Raw genomic sequence first — 21372 nt, 5'->3', positions numbered from 1 at the left:
ATTTATTGAGTCCAATATTTAATATTAAATCTTGTCCTAAGCCTTGGGGCCTTTGCTTTAGCTAACAGGTGTGTATGCATTCTCCCTCACCAATATGCATATTAGCCTCTCAGAATGTGTTTCTTCTGGATGTACTTGATTTTAAAAGCTGTGATGAAGCCCTCCAAAGCAGACATTTCCTATTCCACTTTCCAATTTTTCTTCATTTTCTTAGTGTTTAATACTGAAAAAGTGCAAATCTTACCGTATGGAATTTACTTACACTACCCAAATAAACTGTGGCTTAAAAGAAATTGAATTCTAATAATACTAGAGAGAGGCAAATGGTGAGGAGTTGTTACTCCTTTTAATTATTTCTTACGTACCAGCAGCAAACTTTGAAGATCTAGCTGGGATATACCCAGGCACTAAGCTTACAGTCTAAGGCACTGATTCTGCAGGGTGCCGTTGCATGGAGACAGGCACAGCAAAGTCAACAGAAGTTAAGTAGGTACACTAGTCTGCTAGTTCTAAGATATTTTTGTAATAACTTATTACTAAGATTTGTATAAAACAAGACTGGATACACTGGAAAAACCAAAGAGGAATGAAATGGAAACATGTTGTTAATCTTTATTTCTTTTTTACCAATGAATTACTTAATATCACTGCATTGCAGGAGCAATGACTCTCTGGGACTGCACAAGATAGTGAATGTCTGACCTTTAGTAGATTTCCAGTTCTCTTTGGTTTTTGTTTTAGATCTTTTCTCAGGACTATTTGGTATTAATCACGAGTTATTGCTCTAAAGTTAAGATTTATACTTAGGAAGTCTTCCAAGAATGTCTTTTATTCCAATTTTACTCTTGTGCAGAGTTTAAGTTATATTGGTGGTAGATCTGAGTGTATCTTTGTTATATTCCTGAGATTTAGATATTGATGGATAACACTATATTTAGAAGAATGGACACAATTCCTTTACTTCAAGCTTCCTGAAATAATGAGGAAAAATTTAAAAAAAATTATCATGAGCTGGAATATCCCTTCGTTACCTCTTGCACCCATCATTTGTCTTGGGCAACCAGCCAGATCTGAAGTCACTTTAGGGTTAATCTCCTCCTACTGAGTTAATTTAAAAAAAAAAACCAAAACCCACAAAAAACCCAAAGTGGTTTGGAATACTCTATGAGGATCTAAAAGTGGGGCAGGTATAAGAGATATGTCACCATGAATTCCAGTCATTCCACTGAATTCAGGTCTGAATTTGGCCTTATACTTGTCAACACTGGTAATAATCTGGAAAACATCTCCTTCCTATTTTGGGAGGAAGAAGAGCGGTTCCTTGAGTTTCCGTGGAGGAACAATGGAGAGAAAGAAGTGAAAATATGAATCTGTCTGAAGCACTATGACCTCTAAGATTCCTGTGTGTGAGGTATATGTGTCCATTTGACCAATGTCTTTAACATTCCCCTTGGCACTCTTTGAAACTGTCTGTTACAAAACAGATGGTGCAGTAGTTACTTTTTGAAGGGCTAGAAGAGCATGACCCATCTGGAATTAATCTTTAGCTCCCTAAACCAATAGATCACCCAGTTTTAAGAGGGCCTTCCAATATAAATGCTTGCACAAGTACAGAGAAAGAATGCACAGCTTTAAGGCAGAGTATGAGCAGTCTGGAACGATAATTCAGAGGCATGCAACTCCTTCTGTTCAACTGTCTCATTTATGGGCAAGTCTTTTCTATGAGAATTTCTTTTTATTTTAATTGAGCAACAGCAGTAAGTGAAATATGTAACTTCTTAAATGAGATTTTTTAAAAATTCATGAATTCACAGGTTTTGTATAAACTATTCTTTTTTCTTTTGATCGCTACAGTATTCCTAAAGAGATGACCTCTTTCATTTTCATACTGTCTTTTGCCCCAAAGGATAGCTAAAGGTTGTGTTAAACCAGCAAACACACCAGTATCGTTCAAATAAAGCTAGCTATGGTGTTCTGGATGATCATTAAGCAGTATAACACATGCTCTGTGTTATACATGACAGGATAGGGCATTACAGCAATGACGTGAAAGGGCATTAGGGCATTCAGTGGTGATGCTAAGGTAAAAACTGTTTCTGCAATCTTTGATGCCAAGGGAAAGCACCAGTTTTAATCCACAGAGTCTCATCTTTTAAAGTGCCTGGTACTGAACTCCCAGATAATATTTGATCTGCGTAATCTAAATATTTATCTAGTGTGTTATCTGTCATTATGGAAAAAAAAATTGTAATGTCAAAAATGCATTACTTCCTGCAAAGACCCTGAATTTGTGTCACAAAATATATTTAAGGGCAAAGAATTTGAATGCAATCAAGTCTACAAGTCATGTGTCTTGATACTATGTTTTAAAATACAAGATTTCTCTCATCTGTAGTATTTTGCTTGGCTTGTGTGCTTTTCTCACCATCTTTTGTAAAGCACCTTGTGCAGGGAGGCATGAAATTCCTGCAGATAGGTAATACAGTCTTAGTTTATATTCCCAGATTACATTGTTGGCCCTCTAATTATCACAATGAGTAAGAACTTGAAACACTGCACAAGGTAAGAAACATTTCACAATATGGATTTGCTGAAGCCAATGGAGTTCCATAGGAGTTACTCTGATATGTGGCTGGTCGATGAAAATAAAACCAACCTCATTACTGACCAGTTCAGAATTTGGGTTTTGAGGTGGACACTTTTGGTATCAGATTACAGATTGCAACTACCCTACCTATAAATTCTTTATAATTGTACCTGCTTTGCTCAGCTTGAAAATTTAAGTTTTGGTGAAGTTTTTACAGTATTTCAGATCAGTATCTTTACCTGCCTCTGGGGACACATACAGCATAATTATGATAGGATATTCTGCAAATGGTATTCTAGTTTAGATTTAGATTCTAGTTGTATCACATGGTTAATTCTTTCAATATCTGTTAAAGTACTCTAGCTGGTTTGCCTTCAATCTTCTTGTTACACTTTAGATGTAAAGATTATATAGCTGATTCTGTAGAATGCTGGGCCTGTGTTTAAACATCCTGATTAATTCTACACTTAAAGTTTAGCATTTTTGAGCAATAGAGTAAAAAATGCATGCACTTTTATAAGCATTCCAAAGAGACAGTGGCACAAGAGACACTAGGAGTAGATCTTCACTGACCCGAGCTGGGGAGTTGGCTGCAGCTTGCGTTGTGCCATATTCCCATGCTTACCCTGTCATTTACGTAGGACTCTTGCTGACAGTCTGCAGATGTTCATTATCATGTGGTCAATGTATGAAACTGCATCAGTGTTCTTATTGGAAGTGCTATGTGTTTTTCGCTCACCTGTTTCACACATTTCCAGAAAAACATGGCTAGATCTTGACTGATAATATCTTACACTGAGATTGACCAAAGTGGAATTATTTCCACCTATATGCCCTGTGCATATTCAACTCTTCTCTGTGTTGGCCGACAAATTGAATGCTTTCTTTGAAAGTAAGAAAGGCATTTTTTCAATAAAGATTATATTCTGTTGAAATTTTTCCAAATCCTGGATAAAAATTGTGTGATTAACTCTGAAAGCCAGTTACTTGATAACTTTTACTTTTTAATATGAGTCAGTTGCTTTTGTCAGGGAGATAAACTGGCTGTGCAGTTAAGAAATATTTCAGTTTTGTACTTCAAATTTACATTAAGGGCTATATACTGGCATCCAGCTAGGAAATTCTGCTTACAAATAGGTAATATGGAATTGCCCACACTGCAAGCAAATAATGAAAGACTGTCTTAAACAAACTGTCCAAATTCTGTGTGCAAAACTGAGATGCTAAAGTTTCTATGGCTCTGTTTTGACTAAAAGTTTCATCTTCTATTATATATGACAACACAGATATCCACATGAGGGCACCAGCTGACATCTTATTCTCAGACCAGTACGTAATCTGTTTCTGATATGAACATATCAAGCAATGGCCACTCCATCCTTACACTTACAGAGCTAGAGTAGAAGGTTAACAGCTAAATGTTACAGTTCCCAATTTTTGTTTTATTCTTTTTTAGTTCTCAGGGCAACAATACCTTTACTTTCCCTAACCTCTACATTAAACAGAAATCTCGAAATAAACTTCTATCACATAGAGATGTGAGGATGCTAAGTTTTTAAAAGACATAAAATTAAAATTCTTTTTTAACCTGGCTTCATATGGAATGTAAGTGAACTCTCATTAAAATTGGTAAAGTTTATTATTTCTTAGCTTTGAAAGCCGAACAAAAATCCCAAGGTTTTAGCCTCATTTTTATGAAATCCACAAAAATATGCAATCAACACCCATACCACTTGTAGAAGTTATGCAGTCTCTCTAAAAAGGCAAAGAGGAATTGGTGCTTTACTCTGTGTTAGGCTGAGGATTCAGGACCAAGATGGTCCGCCTCCTTCCCCCACTGAACTCCAGGAACATTGACCAATGTAAATACCATACAGGAACAATCACATTTCCCCTCCCAGCTCCCAAAGCATCAGGCTATCAACAGTGCAAAGGCTTGTGGCTTTCTCCAGGGGCCAGCAGACCACATGCTATAAGGAGGATGTAACAATATATTGGCTAAATAGGGATGGTGACCCAAGCAGACTGCAGGGTTATCTGGCAGCGGTGACTGCACACAACATGAAGTGATGTTAAAGGTATTTTTCTTTGAAATCAGCTGGACAGCATTTTGAAGGAAAGAGAGACTTGTCAAGAACTTCCAAAATGCTTCGGAGGGTATTCACAAAAGCTGTTTTATCCTAGTGAGGCTAATCTCTCTAGACTCTAAGCAGTGGAAACCCCAAAACTTTTCCAAAGAGTGATTCAGAAGAACCAAATTAGCAACTTCTCTTGCTTGCCCCTCGCCAAAGCCTATTTCTCCATTGACTGTTGGGGTGGTCTGGAGAAATTGGCCTCTCAGGACTAATCTTGGTCTTAGTGAATACTCTCTCCTGGTGACAGAGAAACTAAATACCATTATTTAAAGAGTAGAGATATGGTGGTATAGTATAGTCCTCTGGAGTGGTGAAAGCCTAGGAAAATTTTTTTTCAGCAGAAAGCCACAGAATTGGAAAAGTCAGAAAAAGTGTTGAGCTGAGGATCACCCTGTCCTTATTGCAATGCAGATACATAGATACAAGTATGTTTCATAGCATGAGAACAAACTTGAGCATTGGTACAGACATTAAAAATTGTGAGGATATGAATCTACTAGAAATCCTGGTGAAAAATAGTGACTTTAAAGAATCTGTAGGTTATTTTTTTCTAAGAAAATACAGTAATTTGGAAGGACAATATCCTCCCTTTAGCACAGTAATTTAGTCTTGCAAAATTTACAGAAGTACTCTGGAACCAAAATCCTCAAGTGACTATTTCTGGGAAAGAGGAAAAAGTTAATATCTATAAGATCCCTCCCTGCCTCCCCTATGCATTGAAAAAGAAAAGTTCTCCATGTAAGTGTTTCATGTCCACTAAATATAAATTAGATGCATGGCAGAAAATGTTAAGGTATTTATGTGTATGAACCTGTATTTTGGGATATTCTTTTGGCACCGGAGCTACTTTAAGTGATTATTTCCTTTCTTCAGATATTGCCAAGAGAAATGCAAGAGAAGATTAATGGGTGATTGTTGGTTATAGGCCCCAGCAAGTATCTCTGCTATTTCAATGATAGCTGTATGTCAGGGGAAAGGAGGAGGGGGATGAGAGTTGTTTGGTTGTCTTCTTGCATTGTTTTTTTTCCAAAGCACTTTTAAGGTGAAGGAATCAGCAGTGCCAGTAAGTGTTACAAGTGTTACAGTGAAAGAGGTTCTGATTGATTCATAACGTACTGTTCAGCTATCTAGAAGACTGGATTGGGTGAATATATATTCACCAGCTGAAAAGCCTGATGCCTTGGAAACACCGGAAGATTTCTAAAGATTCTGGGTAACTGATTTTAACATAGGTCAGACCTCAATTTAGCTCAATATAGCTTATAATATAGGACAAAACAAAATTTCAGTGTCCTGTGAGTTCGCAAAGCTAATGATGATAACAGGGAACCTGAGACTTCAGCAAGCACACTGAGACAACAGAAATAATGCAGAAAATGTAGCTCTCTTACAAACAAATGTCAAACCCTGAGAGGGTCAGTACCCTAAGCTCTATAGTGTTCATACCTGAGGAGAATTGTGAAGCCAATAACACTCTACGTACTCCTGTGAGTCACCACCTCTTGCATCTAAGTGGTACTGACAGAGAAGATTTGAAAAGTGTTGCAGGATCTACAAGAACTAACATAAGGATGAAAAATAAAAGACTATAAACTGAAGCTGTAGCCCAGATTGGTCACAACACTGGCTAGAGTAGCAGCGATTTCTGTGGGGAGGTTCTGAGCTGAGGTCTGTCAGAAAGGACGGGAGTTGTTTGACTTAATTTTAGCTGTCCAAGGGTTATTTTGTGAGCCTTAATTTGTTGCCTAGGGTTCTCCTGTAGTTACTGAAGAGGTAGAGACAGCTTCAGAAAGTGGTTCAGGTCTTTTACTGATGTAACTTTGATACTTGTCCTGGGTAAGATATCTGCTGTCTAGTGGCAACTGTGGAGCTTCACTGACTATAGAGGAATCATGTGGGACTCGATTAGACACCTAACTTTTAGACAGCTAAAGTTAAGTGAAATAGTCCCATCAATTTTTAGGTGGTATTTTGCATTTGCAACTCATGTCTGAATAATGATCACTCCTACATGGCTTATAACTCTAAATAAGAAGGTTTTAATAGTTGAACTGTTTCTTATATTTAGTACGTGGAGACCCAGGTACCAAACATGGCACCAAAATAATGACACCAATGTGGCACAGAACAAAGCAGTGATGTAGATGAGCAATCCAGATGCATGGTCATGCATGTGCAGAGTGCAGTCTTTGAACACACAAGACTCCTTGTACTGGGAAGTGGCAACTCTGGAAAAAATTTAGAAGTAACTACAGAGTTGTCATGTGGTGTTTTCCTTATCAGCTCTTTCTTGCTAATAGGTATTCAGTGAGAGCATAGATCTTCCTATATACTTAAGAGTTTCTCTTCCTTAGCACTTCAATTCACAAATAGAGTAAATTCGTTCAAATGGACCATTTCAGAGACTGAATCCAAATGCATTAACAACATGAAAGCTGTGTGATACGAGCCCTAAAGTCTTCTAAAAGGCTCTTGCTTTTCCAGTGCAGTGTTTGGAATAATGCTGTTCAATAATTAAAATGAAAATTAACAGGGAAAAACCCCAGCTATCTGTTTACTAAAAGAATAGTCCTTCTATGAGCAGAAGCACTAACATGTTTTCTGTGGATTAACTGAGATGACTTACCAGCCTTACCTTTGCAATGAGTCTAGATACACCGCAGAATGCTTCAAGAGAGTGCTATAAGTGCTGCCTGTAGCAGCATACTCTGTACTAATATACAGCAACTTTATAGGGTTCTAGGAATTGCAAACCTGGGTCTTTTTTAGAGAGCTGATGTCCCTCAGTCAAATTCTGCAGAACTGATAAAAATGGAATGTGAACATTAATTGAAATAAAGGAATGTCTCCTTGTCTTTCCATTTTAGATGCAGACCACTGCTGAAATTCAGGTCTTCCAAGCTGGCCAGAATTTATAGCTACTCCTAAGAATAGTCTTGTCACTTCCTCTTAAGCCTCTATATCTAAACAGTGAGAAGTAAAAATAGCTGGACGGTTTGAAGCATACCATGTCTGCAGTGTGGTATCTGCAGCTTGAGTTTCACGTAGCTTTATTTGCTTTCTGCAATGAGGACATTTACAGTCTTTTGTGAAGAATTTGCACTTACAAGTCTGGTCAAAATTCATAATACCTTTAAAGTATTGCAGATAGCCAGTCAGTGATCATCCTTTTTTGATAATGAGCAGTTACACTTCAATCAACCTGATGCTTATGATTACTGGCCTTGTATTAAAAGGCTTACAAAAGCATTTCTTGCCATAGTATGTACACGTGTAGCTTTTCTAATTCCATAAGCACTTTCAGCTAGTGTAGTCAGCCTCACCATCAAATGTGGTAACTGTTGAAAGCCATCTAGCCCCAGCCAAAAAAAACTTCTCAATGAGTGTGTACCAGTTCAGCATGCAGCTGCACAGATGTTGATGCCAGCTCAGGCATATGGGTGGGAAGAAGCAGTGGGAAGGTGGGATCAGTTATTTCAGCAGCAGTGTGGGGTTTATGACAAAACAAATTGCTTATGGGTCTACTAACTAAGGGTTGCCAATATAACAATTACATGTAAGTAGAAACTCACACTGATAACGACTTTTCTTAGTTTCATAAATTTAAGAACAGAAAAGAGAACCCAGATTTCAGAAGAACTTCAGGTGTCCAATACCAGAATATAATTGTACTCTTAATATTAAATTCAAAAAAGAGGCAGTTTAAAAAATTGTGCTTAAAGATGGGTGTGCTGTTGTCAAAGAAATGAAGGTGCAAGATAATGAAGTTGAATATGTTTCATCTGCTGTCCATGCACATCATCGGCTCACCTATACAGCTGGCTTCAGGGTGCTGGTACCCCCAGACACAGGCTGTGGCTGTGAGCAGACCCAGGGGTGGTTCCTGGGAAGTAAAGTTGTCCTATATTTTGAGAATAAGTCTAGACCCTATGATTGGTTTAACAAATTAGAAATTCAAAAGTAATTAGTTGAACTAAAGAAGTGGTATTTGAAGATACAATGAGAAATGTCTAGAATCAAGTAACTTCCTGCCATTAAGTGAGTGCCTATGGATTACTCAACTAATCTGGAATAAGGCTTTCCCGTGTAAAAGTAAACTCTCCAAAGTAGAAATTGATATGGAATTTTCCTTTGGGCTTAGTACTCAGATCTCAGACCTGGGAAATTAATGTGATCTGTAACAAACCTAATAGGGGCTCAAATGCTACACAGCATCCTCCAGTGACCCCAAGGTAATAATTCTTTTCTTCGGTGCTTCTGTTGCTACTTCTCCTTTGGTAAAAGCATCTTGGGAATGCTCCTCAGGACTGAGGGAAAATGCCTCTTTTTAGACATTTCCTTCTGAACTGCCATCTCAGTTTCACACAGCTCCAGCATCGGTCCAATTTAAAAATGGTCATGTCCACTTTTAGCCTCTTTATTACTAAGATTGCATGAAGCACAAGCTGATCCACACATACATTAATATGGTTAGTGGGAGCCTGCAGCTTACATGCCTATAGGTGATCTGAGCTTTTGCTTTGGATCATTCCCTTGGATATGGACAGAGAATGGAGCTGTTTGTGATTTATTTTTCAAAAAGTTGTTCAATGAAGTGATGCTTTTTCTCTGCAGCAAGATGAGTAGGAGTTGTCAGATAAAAGAGTTGGTTTTACAACCCAGCCTATGTGTGACAAGACATACAATGTACGTGAGGAGCTGTGGTTTGGGAATCACTTCTACTGTCATGTCCATTTTTCACTCTCTTGTTATGTGACAATCCTGTTTTGTAAACTCTCTTGGGATCTCAGAGATTGTGAAACTGAAAGTAACAGGGCCAGAATTAACTTCAAGTAATTACTGACCAGTATCAATATCATTTGTACCTCAAGTGTATCTGTTTTAGCTTTTCAGAATTCTCTTTGACCCAGCGAGATAAAGAAAATATCTTTATCTCTGGAAATATCTGGACAGTATTCAAGGACCACTTCCTCCGAGCTCAAGATCGGTGCATCCCCAGGAGGAAGAAGTCAGGCAGAGGAGCCAGAAGACCTGCATGGATGACCAAAGATCTCCTAGAGAAACTCAGATGGAAAAAGGAGGTACACGGTATGTGGCAAAAGGGACTGGCCACTTGGGAGGAATATAGGAATGTTGTCAGGGTGTGCAGAGATGCGACGAGGAAGACCAAGGCTCACTTGGAATTAAATCTGGCAATGCATGTCAAAGATGATGTGAAGGGCTTCTTTAAATACACCAGCAGTAAAAGGAAGACTGGGGATGTAGTGGGCTCACTGCTGAACAAGGAAGGGGCCGTGGTAACGCAGGATGCAGAGAAGGCAGAGTTACTGAATGCCTTCTTTGCCTTAGTCTTTACTGCTAAGGCTGGCTCTCAGGCATCTCAGCCCCCAGAGAAGAGACGACAAATTGGGACAAAGGAAGACTTACCATTGGTTGAGAAAGACTGGGTCAGAGATCACCTAGGCAAACTGGATCCTTGCAAATCCATGGGCCCTGATGGGATACACCCACGAGTGCTGAGGGAGCTGGCAGATGTTCTTGCTGAGCCACTCTCCATCATCTTTGAAAGGTTGTGGAGGACATGAGGGGTGCCCGAGGACTGGAGGAAAGCAAATGTCACTCCAATCTTCAAAAAGGCAAGAAGGAGAACCAGGGAAACTATAGGCCAGGCAGCCTCATCTCCATCCCCAGAAAGGTGATGGAGCCGTTCATCCTGGAGGTCATCTCCAGGCATGTAGAGGACAAGAAGGTTATCAGAAGTAGTCAACATGGATTCACCAAGGGAAGATCATGCTTGACCAACCTGATAGCCTTCTGTGATGGCGTGACTGACTGGGTCGACGAAGGGAGAGCAGTGGATGTTGTCTATCTTGACTTCAGTAAGGTATTCAACACTGTCTCCCATAGCATCCTCACGGGCAAGCTAAGGAAGTGTGGGTTGGATGAGTGGACAGTGAGGTGGACAGAGAACCGTCTCAACAACAGAACTCAGAGGGTTGTGATCAATGGAGCAGAGTCTGGATGGAGGCCTGTCACTAGTGGTGTTCCCCAGGGGCCTGTGCTGGATCCAGTCCTGTTTAATATATTCATCAATGACCTGGACGAAGGGATAGAGTGTAACCTCAGCAAGTTCACTGATGATACCAAGCTGGGAGCAGTGGCTGATACACCAGAAGTCTGTGCTGCCATCCAGCGAGACCTGGACAGGCTGGAGAGCTGGGCCGAAGGAAACCTCATGAAATTCAACAAGAGCAAATGTAAGGTCCTGCACCTGGGGAGGAACAACCCCCTGCACCAGTACAGGCGGGAGGCTGAACTACAGGAAAGAGGCTCTGTGAGAAGGACCTGGGAGTGCATGTGGACAGCAAGCTGACCATGAGCCAATAATGTGCCCTTGTGGCCAAGAAGGCCGGTGGTATCCTGGGATGCATGAAAAGGAGTGTGGCCAGCAGGTCGAGAGAGGTTATCCTCCCCCTCTACTCTCTCCTAGTGAGACCACATTTGGAGTGCTGTGTCCAGTTTTGGGCCCCCCAGTTTAAGAAGGATGCGGATCTGCTTCAGCAAGTCCAGCAGAGAGCTATGGAGATGATCAGGGGACTGGAGCATCTGCCTTATGAGGAAAGGCTGAGAGACTTGGGTTTGTTCAGCCTGGGGAAGAGAAGACTGAGGGGGGAATTTCATCAATACCTATAAATATCTAAAGGGTGGGTGTCAGGACGATGGGACTAGGCTCTTTTCAGTAGTGCCCAGTGACAGGTCAAGGGGCAACGGGCACAAGCTGGAACACGGGAAGTTCCACCTCAATATGAGAAAAAACTTTCCTGTGAGGGTGCCAGAGCAGTGGAACAGGCTGCCCAGGGAGGTTGTGGAGTCCCTTACCTGGAGACATTCAAAACCTGCCTGGACACGTTCCTGTGCCCCCTGCTCGAGGTGTGCCTGCTCAAGCAGCGGGGTTGGACAAGATGATCTCCAGAGGTCCCTTCCAAACCCTACGATTCTGTGGTTCTGTGAAATTATAATGCTTGATGCAAATTACAGCAGCAAGCTGTGAAGGATTTTCACCTTGGCATTGCCTTTGTATGTTGCTGAACAGAGATTGTCATTTTACCTCTTCAAGCTATGGGTCCTTCTCCTTGGTCTCTTCAGGAGGCTAGGGCAAATCATAACACATTGCTTGTGGCAGCTCTGAAAGAAAATCCAAGTCCTCACATTCAAAGACCAATATTTGAAAGGATTGTATATATATATGCCACGTATTACCAGCACATGAATGAGATAGAGCAACACTTTCAAGGAGTAGGATCTGGGATGGAAAAGCAGAATATCTTTCTTTCAGCTATTTTGTATTACCGCTGTTTTTACATATTCATCTTGGAACTTCAGTTCTGTCTTGACCACTGTCAAAGATGTTTTATTGTTAAAGTCAGACTACTGGGGCTTCAGAGACATTGCAGTAGATGTTTAATAAATGCAGAGGAAGCTATCTCAGCTTTAACTGTTAGAATGTAAAGAAAGCAGAACAATAATATAAATTATGAAGAACAGATTGTACTTCATTCTGTAGGAACTGAAGTACTTCAAATAGGTTAACAGTCTTTTAAACTAAATATTTCCCAGTGTATGAGATTTTTCACAGTACTGCCACCCCAAGATGAAATTTCAGATATGATTAAAATACACAAAATGATGCTAGTAAGTATGCTTTTTAAGACCAGTTTATATAATTTCATTGCCATGAAGACTAAAGCAGGCTAAATCACTTTACTCTTAAAGCTTAAAAACATGTCAGGCTGGAAGGAGGGCATGACAGCACAGAAGACCTAGGCATGCTAGGAATGCCTGCTAGCATTCATGGAAGGTGTGATACTGGGAGGTATTCTAAGGAAAAACAAATCAGTCAGATGCCTTTGGCCACACTATTAAGTAAAGCATATATGTTTCTGCAGAAGAAATATAAGTATAGCACCATTGTGTCTTTAGGTGAGAAATCTGGGTGGATATTCACTGATGTGTGCTTGTCACTGACACCTGTGGCAAAACTTTCCCAGAACTTGCACACCTTGATCATTGACATGCTGGGAATTTACTAGTCTTCCCCAGAGCGGGGGATGACCATGGAGCTCCCCAGTTTCATTTTACTGAGCAGTCCCAGGGGACTAGAATCCCTCTGGTGGCGCAGGGTATATGACAGGAAAATAGTATGTATTGATAGTATGCAATTATACAGATGATAAATTTTGCAACTCTTCCAAGTTCAGTACCTTTGCTTGGTAAAATTTGCAACTGGGTAATTCTCATACCACTTGCCTTTAACTATTGGCATGTAACAACAGTATTGGCCATTACATCAGTGTTACACTTAGTCATGGGGAAAGAACAGGATAGTTATTGTAAACACTCTCGGGAAATGGGGATCAATGGCAGAATTGATTTAAACTGACCCTGACAAAAAAGTGGTCCCATCGCAGGGCTCTGCAGCCAGGGCCCGTTAAAATAATGGTTTATTTTCCTTGCTGTTTTTGAGACACTGAAACTTTGTCAGCCTTGAAACAGAATGAACTGCCAGGAGTGTAGTTGTTTTGAGTAAATATTCCCAGAATTTCAACACACCATGGATGGCAATGACGTCTCTTTTGATGTTTGTTGTTCTAATTCCGATACACAATGCTGAGTGTAAAACACAAAACTGTAGGTTACTCTGCAACAGATTTATGCAAAGAAAAAAATCTTAGTAGCTCTGTTATCTGCCCCTTTTATTTTAGTTTTGCTCTGGCATCTCTAGAGTTTCTAGCTATTCCAGTTTCTGAAGAGGCTGCTCTTCCAAGAACAACTTTCTCAAGGGGTGAAAGGAAGAATAATGTAACATGCATTTTTTAAATTTCCAGAAAAAAAAAATTATTTTGTTTCATCTCTTCCAGGAAGGTCTTAGGCAAGACTGGATTTTTTTTAAAATTATTATTTGGGGAGCAAGCACTGGACCTCTGAATCTGTTCAAGATAAATTGGGCACCTGTTGTTACTCTGAGAATTACTCCTTGAAGATGCTAAGGAAAATATTTTCAGAATGGGATCGATCAGACAAGCACTAGAACAGGTGGCCCAGAAGGGATATGGAGTCTCCATTCAAAACTCAAGGGAGCAAGGCACTGAGCAGCCTGACCTGACATTGGAAGTAGTTCTGCCATGACTGGATGCTGAGACTGCGTGATGTCCAACGCTCCCTTCCAGTATCAGTTCTTCTATTAATCTATTATTTTGAGGACTTCCACAGGAAATGCTAATTTCTTCAACTCTTGCGCTTCAGTTCTCAGCGGATTCCTGTGCTCAGGACCATACATTTATTGCCTAGTCAAACTGTCAGCCCATAAATGGGCCCTTATTAATCAGTAAGATAAAATAACTGGCTGTGGAGGAGAAAATGAGAGAACCAGAGGGTTTTTACAAATTAAATGGGTATTTTAAAAGTGGGACACTTTTCTTAGGAATTTAGGTAAGAACTGAATGATCTTGGTCACCAGTAATAGAAGGTGAATGTCTTTTCTCAAAAACTACATTTATAGCAGCCTAACACCATTTTCTTGAATGGGGTTAACACTGATGTGTATATTCTTCAGATCAGAACCAGGTCTTCTTTCTTAATAGCTTGGATGCCAAAATACTTCTGTGTGCTCGCTGTTCTGACTGCAGTTTCGCATGGTCAGTGGTATTAAGTGTTTTCAGTCAGCCCTGAGACAGAAAAGAATCATCTAGTTCATGTCTTTCTTCATCTGAGGTATGGTCTAGATTTTTGCTTTCTGTCCAGGTATTAGATTTGGATCACAAAATGCTGATCCACAGATGGAACTAGCCCAACATTCAGGGCTCTTCCTACCCAGATTTTTTTTCTCAATCCATTAGGTTGCAAACTGTTCAGTTGCAGAAAATGTCATTATTTGTGTATCTTCCTCAGAGAGGAGGAGACCTGGTTCCACTATTGGACCCATTTTTGTGGCTTTCTCTCAGACCTCTCAACATTTGTTTCTTGCTGGCTTAGTCTCTGGGGATGTAAGAAACAAAGATCGGCACGTTTTTTGCCTGTAGCGCTGAGCAGCGCTGCGGCTTCTCTGGTTACCATATGTCCCAACACTCAAATGCATGGTGCCAGCTCATGCAATGACTTGTGCTACACTACTGTCTGAATAAAAGTGTCACAGAGGATTCAACTGCATCACTTTCTTGCCTGCAGGTCTACACTTTTTCTTCTGATTCTTCCTCAATTTTATGCATGTAGAGTTCAGGTTTGTGGGGCATGGGCTGAATGCAAAGGTCTGACTCACCCGATTTAACTGAGGGACTTAAATTAGGAGCCTATTTGCCCTAGGCTACCTTAATAATCTGTTAAGAAAGAGAGACTTTTTCAGCGGGAGTTAGGTGTTACCTGAATACTCTGCAAAGATTTTCTCTTCTCTTTCAAGAAGGAGCTAAAACTGAAAAGGTACTTGGCCAGCTACCTGGAGTTAGGTGAGATGAAACCAGCCAGAGTACAAATGCTAACAAGGCCAGCCCTAATCCCAGACAGTCCAAGCAACGATCTTATTTTCCTAGCAGCCCCTCAGACCTGGCTTGTTTAACCTTTCTTCCATCCTTCAATTATCTTATTCCAATGGCACAGTCCTTACAAGCAATGTGTGGGCTCTTACCCCACAATAATTCATTCTTCTTTTAGAAAGGGGTTGGCAACAGCAAGCTACCTGGCATGTACCAAGGTCCAAGCCTGCCCACAAGCAAGTGCCACAGACCAGAGAGGATGGGAGCAGAGACATGGGGTAGGTTTGGGAGGCAGAATTGCAGCAGGCAGAGGGGAGAGAAAATGAGCTGCTGAGCTGTGGAGGTGAAAGACAGGAAGATGAAGAGAGGAAGATGAGGGGATAGTAGAAAGACTTGGGTTAGGAGAATATGCATCTGGGCTTTTGGGAGGAATGTAGAACCCCTAAATCCTGGTGGGGGCCAGAGCTATGTGAGGTCTGCCTTGGTGCAAACAACTGCTCTGCACATCATCATGTGCTCCAGCCTTTCTACCCTGTTACAGAATGGAGCCCTGCAGTAGATCAAAAATGATCCATGACATTCAGATCCTGATTTGGATTTGATCCCGCCACACCCAAACAATGGGTGATACACTAATTTAGAAGTATAGACAAGGTGAAACATGAAGCAGCTAAAAAGAAGGAAGAAATGTGAAGCTGACTAAAGAGGAAAGGGGAATTACAGCTGATGTGCTGTAATTCTGTAGGAATTTTTTTCCTCTCTTGGTTATTTACAGATCATAGAATCACAGAATTATTTAGGTTGGAAGGGACCTTTAGAGGTCATCTCGTCCAACCCCCCTGCAGTAAGCAGAGATATCTTCAACTAGATCAGGTTGCTCAGAGCCCCATCCAACCTGACCTTGAATGGTTCCAGGGATGGGACATCTACCACCTCTCTGGGCAACCTGGGCCAGGGTTTCACCACCCTCATGGCGAAAAATTTTTTCTTTATATCCAGTCTAAATCCACACTCCTTTACTTTAAAACCCTTACCCCTTGTCCTGTCACAACAGGCCTTGGTAAAGAGGTTGCCCCCGTCCTTCCTACAGTCCCCCTTTAAGCAGTGAAAGGCAGCAATAAGGTCTCCCCTCAGCCTTCTCTTCTCCAGGCTGAATAACCCCAACTCTCTCAGCCTGTCCTCACAGCAGAGGTGTTCCATCCCTCTGATCATTTATGTGCCCTCCTCTGGATCTGCTCCAACAGGCCCCTGTCCTTCCTGTGCTGAGGGCCCCAGAGCTGGACGCAGCACTGCAGGTGGGGTCTCACCAGAGAGGAGCAGCAGGGCTGAATCACCTCCCTTGCCCTGCTGGCCATGCTGCTTTTGATGCAGCCAGGATACGGTTGGCTTTCTGGGCTGCAAGTGCACATTGTTGGCTCATGTCCAGCTTTTCATTCAGCAGTACTCCCAAATCCTTCTCTGCAGGGCTACTCTCAATCCCTCCATCCCCCAGCCTGTATTTATAGTAGGACTTGCCCCAACCCAGGTGCAGGACCTTGTACTTGGCCTTGTTGAACCTCATGGTGTTTTCACAGGCTCACCCCTCCAGCTTGTCCAGGTCTGCTTGGATGCCATCCCATCCTTCTGGCTTGTCAGCTGCACCAGTCAGCTTGGTGTTACCTGCAAACTTGCTGAGGGTGCACTCGATCCCACTGTCTATGTCAGTGGTGAAGATATTAAATAGACTGGTCCCAGTACAGACCCCTGAGGGATGCCACTCATCACCAGTCTCCATGTGAACATCAAGCCAGTGACCACTACCTTCTGGATGCAACCAGGCAGCCAGTTCCTTATCCACTGAACAGTCCACCCATCAAATCCATATCTCTCCAGTTTAGAGAGAAAGATGCTGTGGGGGACCATGTCAAAGCCCTTACAGAAGTCCAGATAGATGACACCTGTAGCTCTTCCCTTGTCCACTGATGTAGTCCCTCCATAGAAGGCCACTGGGTTGGTCAGGCAGGACTTGCTCTTGGTGAAGCCATGCTGGCTGCCTTGGATCACCTCCCTGTGCTCTGTGTGCCTTAGCATAGTTTCTGGGAGGATCTGTTCCATGATCTTCCCAGGCACAGAGGTGAGGCTGACCTCTGATCTCTGGTGAGATCATATACCTTGCTGTCATTTTGTCAATATTTAATTGTTGTCCACTAGTCAATACCAGGTGCATCTCACTAGTCTCACACACTTTTGGGGTCAAAGAGATCTTTCTCTAGCTCCTGTCAACTTTATCAGGTTGACCACATTTTTTTCAAAGAAAAGCCTTCAGTCTGCTGCGAAGCAACTCCTCAGTAGTTTGGGAGACTGTCTTGCTGAAGCTTGTGTGCATGAATAAGTGCAGTGGGTCTGGTGCACTCCTTTTAACTGCTGAGCCCACATTCAGGACCATCTTGTATCTTGTTAGAGACAGACAGCATCTTTTAGCATTTTAAATTTCAGTCTTTTCTAGAAGACGTTTTGCTTCATCCGTTAAATACCATGAAATTAATATCCTGGCTTTATGTGCCAGACTGATCTAGCAATAAGGTTTAGGTTTCTGTCTTAGAGGTTTCCTAGTTTGTCTCTGACCATCTATTTATGTCTATGATTATTCCACTATAAACCTTGTTATGATACCAGATTAATTTTATAAATATGCAACTAGAGGTGGGCCCAGTCCAGTCTGAACATTTGCGTGTACATTTCTGTGTTTATCTTTGCTTCTGTGTGTGAGGCTCATTTCCAAGGAATCCAAACCTGGATCCAAATCCAAAGTCCTCAGATGGTCCCTGTCACTGCAGAAGGCTAAACCAAAACAGCTGAGCACAACTTTGAAGACATTTAGATTCTAAATCCTGGTCCAAATGACTTGGATTCCTCTCTTTCTCCCATCCCTTTAATCTAGATTAAAGATAAAATCTTCGGAGCACGGGAAAAGGAAAGAGAATATCAACAGTTGATATTAATTGCCCTCTATCAATCTCTGAAGAATTCTCAAAATATTTGGACAATCTGATGTAACAACATTAATAAACTAAATGTGAGAAAGAGAAAAAGCCAGTAATTACAGCAGAGTTTAAACATCACATCTGATAAGTAACAAAGACCTCTAAATATAACAGATAAAAAAGATAAAACAGAAAGCATAGTAAAGAAAAAAAACCCCAAAGCATTGTCCTCAATGCTACAGAGGTCACATGAATTAAATAACTCTAATGTCTTTCAGGAAAGAAAACATCATTAAAAGCCTGGAAGAACTGAGTTCTGAATTAATTCTTCATCGACATTCAAAGCACTTCCCCCTCCCTTCCATCCCAGCATTTTTCCTAAGGCCCCTTGCTTGACCCATAAAAACCATGTAATTGTTGTAAACAAAAAATAAACTTCTGGCCATTAATGGGAGATTAAAACTTTGTAAGAAGTAGCATGGAGTAATCAAGCCATAAGCCAAGAGTATATTCAAGGTCTGAAAGAGGCTCTATAAATATGCATATATGGAATTTATTGATTTTATTATTGCCATTATATACTGTGTTTGCTAGTCAGTTATATTTATTGTCAGTTGCTAGCAGATTTTTTTGATTTAAAGGTAAAATAATTGTGAATTCTTTATGGCAGCTTTGCAAAGTAATAGAACCCAAATTTTTGCCAAAAAGGTCCCAGTCAGTGCAATTTGCAAAGGCTTGTGGTGGGTTAGCTTAATCGAACTTTTTGGAAGATACATGTCTTATGTGATTCTTCTTTTAGTGGTCTTGAATGGACAGATGTCTTAAAGCCACCTTTATTCCCTCCATACAAGCCATTGGGGCAGACAGCTGTTTGGCATTCTGTGCCCAGCTCTCTCTTCTCCTTCCTGCTGGAACCTCCTCACCTTCTTCCTTAGTGCTTTACATCTGCTGATCTTCTCTTTCATCAGTCATTTCTAATAGAGTGAAGCAGTGGAGTTTAATATACTTCTCTCTAGGGTAGCAAGTATATTTTTTTCTGGGTTTGCTTGTATTTTCTTATAAGAAGTTACATTTCAATGCAGCCCTACAATATTTTCATTAAGATGAAACACTGGGGGCTTTTCTATTGAGATGAAGGATATGTCACAATTTTAAGACTGTTTCTGATGTGGTTCTTCAGTGACTTATATTTTTTTCCTGTGGCAAAAAAACCAACACAACAAAGGGAATTGGCCTAGGGAAAATGCCACTGGGATACTGTTAAGAAGTCTGACTTAAAGCCAAGCAGCATATGCAGGGCGAATGCTCAGTCTACCCATTGTACTTACAGCCACAGGGGGCTGAGAATAATACCCTATGAGATTTCAACAAAAGTGTGGTAAAACTATTCTGGTATAGCTCCCTGTGTTTCTGAAATCAGAAACCTTAGCTTTTGGTTTAACTTATATTATGTTACTTTAACATAGGTGTTTATTTCTGTGTTAACACTGCACTATTATGCACTTAAGAAGAGCTGTGAAGAGAGTGCAGCCTGCCTCTTAGCATACAACATTAACAGCTTTAACCCAGGTACCACTCTTATTCCAATGCACTTGATGAGCTGCTGATGAGTCCGCAGCTACAGAGGTTATGGCCATTGTGCATTTACTAGGTAGTTCTTTCCCCAGAAGGCAGCCTAGGAAGAGCTATTTCGGTCTAGTCTATTTTTGGACTGTTTTAAGTTGGACAAGGAAAGACCACTTTCAGGCATAGGCCAGAATCATGAAGGTGAAGAGAAGAATTGCCCTTGTTCAGTTTTAACTCCCCTGTGCCCACAACAGTGTGATTTACCAGAGAATGTGATCCATCTCTGACAGTTTTTCTTTTCCTTTCAGTTAAAGTAAGGATAATAATCTAGGGCCATCTGATAGCTTGGAAGCGTGGAAGTGCAAAACAAAGAGGGGACAGCATGCTATGCTGGCTGGTCTCCCATGAAACATACCCTTTATGGGGCAAAGAACCAGTGTAATCACTGCCCGCTGCCTCCTCACATCATTGAGGTGAGCAAGGCAGAAGGTGGTTCTCAAAATTACAAGCACAGCCCTGGTCTTTGCTGGTGGCAGTGCAGCAATGCACTGCCTCTTGCTTAGGGCTTGGAACAAATCCGCCGTTAGCCTTAAGGAAAGTCTGTTAGCTAAAATATTAGCTACAACCTTCAAAACAAAACTTGTTATTATATTGTCACAGAATGCCTGTGGATTTATGAGGCCTTGGGAATACAATAAATTAATCACAGTAGTACTTGTTTGTTTGTGTAAAGATTTGCAAAACAAGTAATAAAGTGTTGATGTGATTTTTTTAACTTGGAAATTCATTAGATTGTGTTCTCGGTGTAGTTTCCTTCTTTAAAATGACCTATTCTGGAATACAGCTAGGAAGCCAGGATTTGGTTGAATATGATTAGGATTTCAGGAGTCACAGTCTCAAGTCTTATTAAAAATTGTTCAGATCCTAAGTTTGATCTTCACTGTATTTATTCTTTATCTGCAACAGTCTTCCATAAATTTTACAAAAACTACATGATGGATTTTATAGCATTACAAAGAACTAGCTAGGAAAAAAAAAAAAAGAGGATTATTAGAGGTAATAGACACTGACTTTCTGGTAAAATAAATGGAAATAACAAATGATTTTATTTTACCTCTCAAAGTAATGAATAATTGAATAGAAGCTTTCCGTTTAAGAGGACTCAGATGTTTTTCATTAGGACAGCTAAAAATCTTAACAAAGTGTTTCAGAGTTTTCCAAATTATATCCATCTGCATAAACTAATAAAATCTAAATTATAGTTTCCAGTAGTTTTGAAGATATATTTATTCAAAAGTTGATATATTATGCATTCTTCACAATCTAACTCAGTTCTTATCCTTCATCCGACTGTACATTAGAAAACACAGTGTTTTACACTTAACGCACACTGAAACCACAGATGTCCCTACATGCTATAGCAATACCAGCCTGGACTCCAGGGGACTTCCATGCTATCTGCATGCTACATTGCCTCTTGGAGTCGTCTGTTTTCTCGATGACATTGCACTGCTTTTATTTTTGGCAAGGCTTTTTTAGTAGAGTGGCATGATGTGAAATAGAATAATCTGATGAAATACAGTAAGTAAATAATA

General features: G+C 40.7%; 1 protein-coding gene across 1 annotated transcript in view; it reads left to right on the top strand.

Moving 5' to 3' along the window:
- The window catches only part of ITGA2 (integrin subunit alpha 2), a 104177-nt gene extending 83441 nt beyond the window's left edge, over positions 1 to 20736 (top strand). The window contains exons 31-32 of the mRNA XM_075078372.1: positions 9608 to 9810; positions 18490 to 20736. The gene's annotated coding sequence lies outside the window, so the exon portion shown is untranslated. The remainder of the gene's footprint in view (positions 1 to 9607; positions 9811 to 18489) is intronic.
- The last annotated feature ends 636 nt before the right edge of the window (positions 20737 to 21372 follow it).

Source organism: Phalacrocorax aristotelis, chromosome Z (genome assembly GCF_949628215.1).
Source record: "Phalacrocorax aristotelis chromosome Z, bGulAri2.1, whole genome shotgun sequence".
In the NCBI taxonomy this organism is placed as follows: domain Eukaryota; kingdom Metazoa; phylum Chordata; class Aves; order Suliformes; family Phalacrocoracidae; genus Phalacrocorax; species Phalacrocorax aristotelis.
Note: the sequence above shows the minus strand (reverse complement) of the source record. Positions and strands in the feature narration are given on the sequence as shown.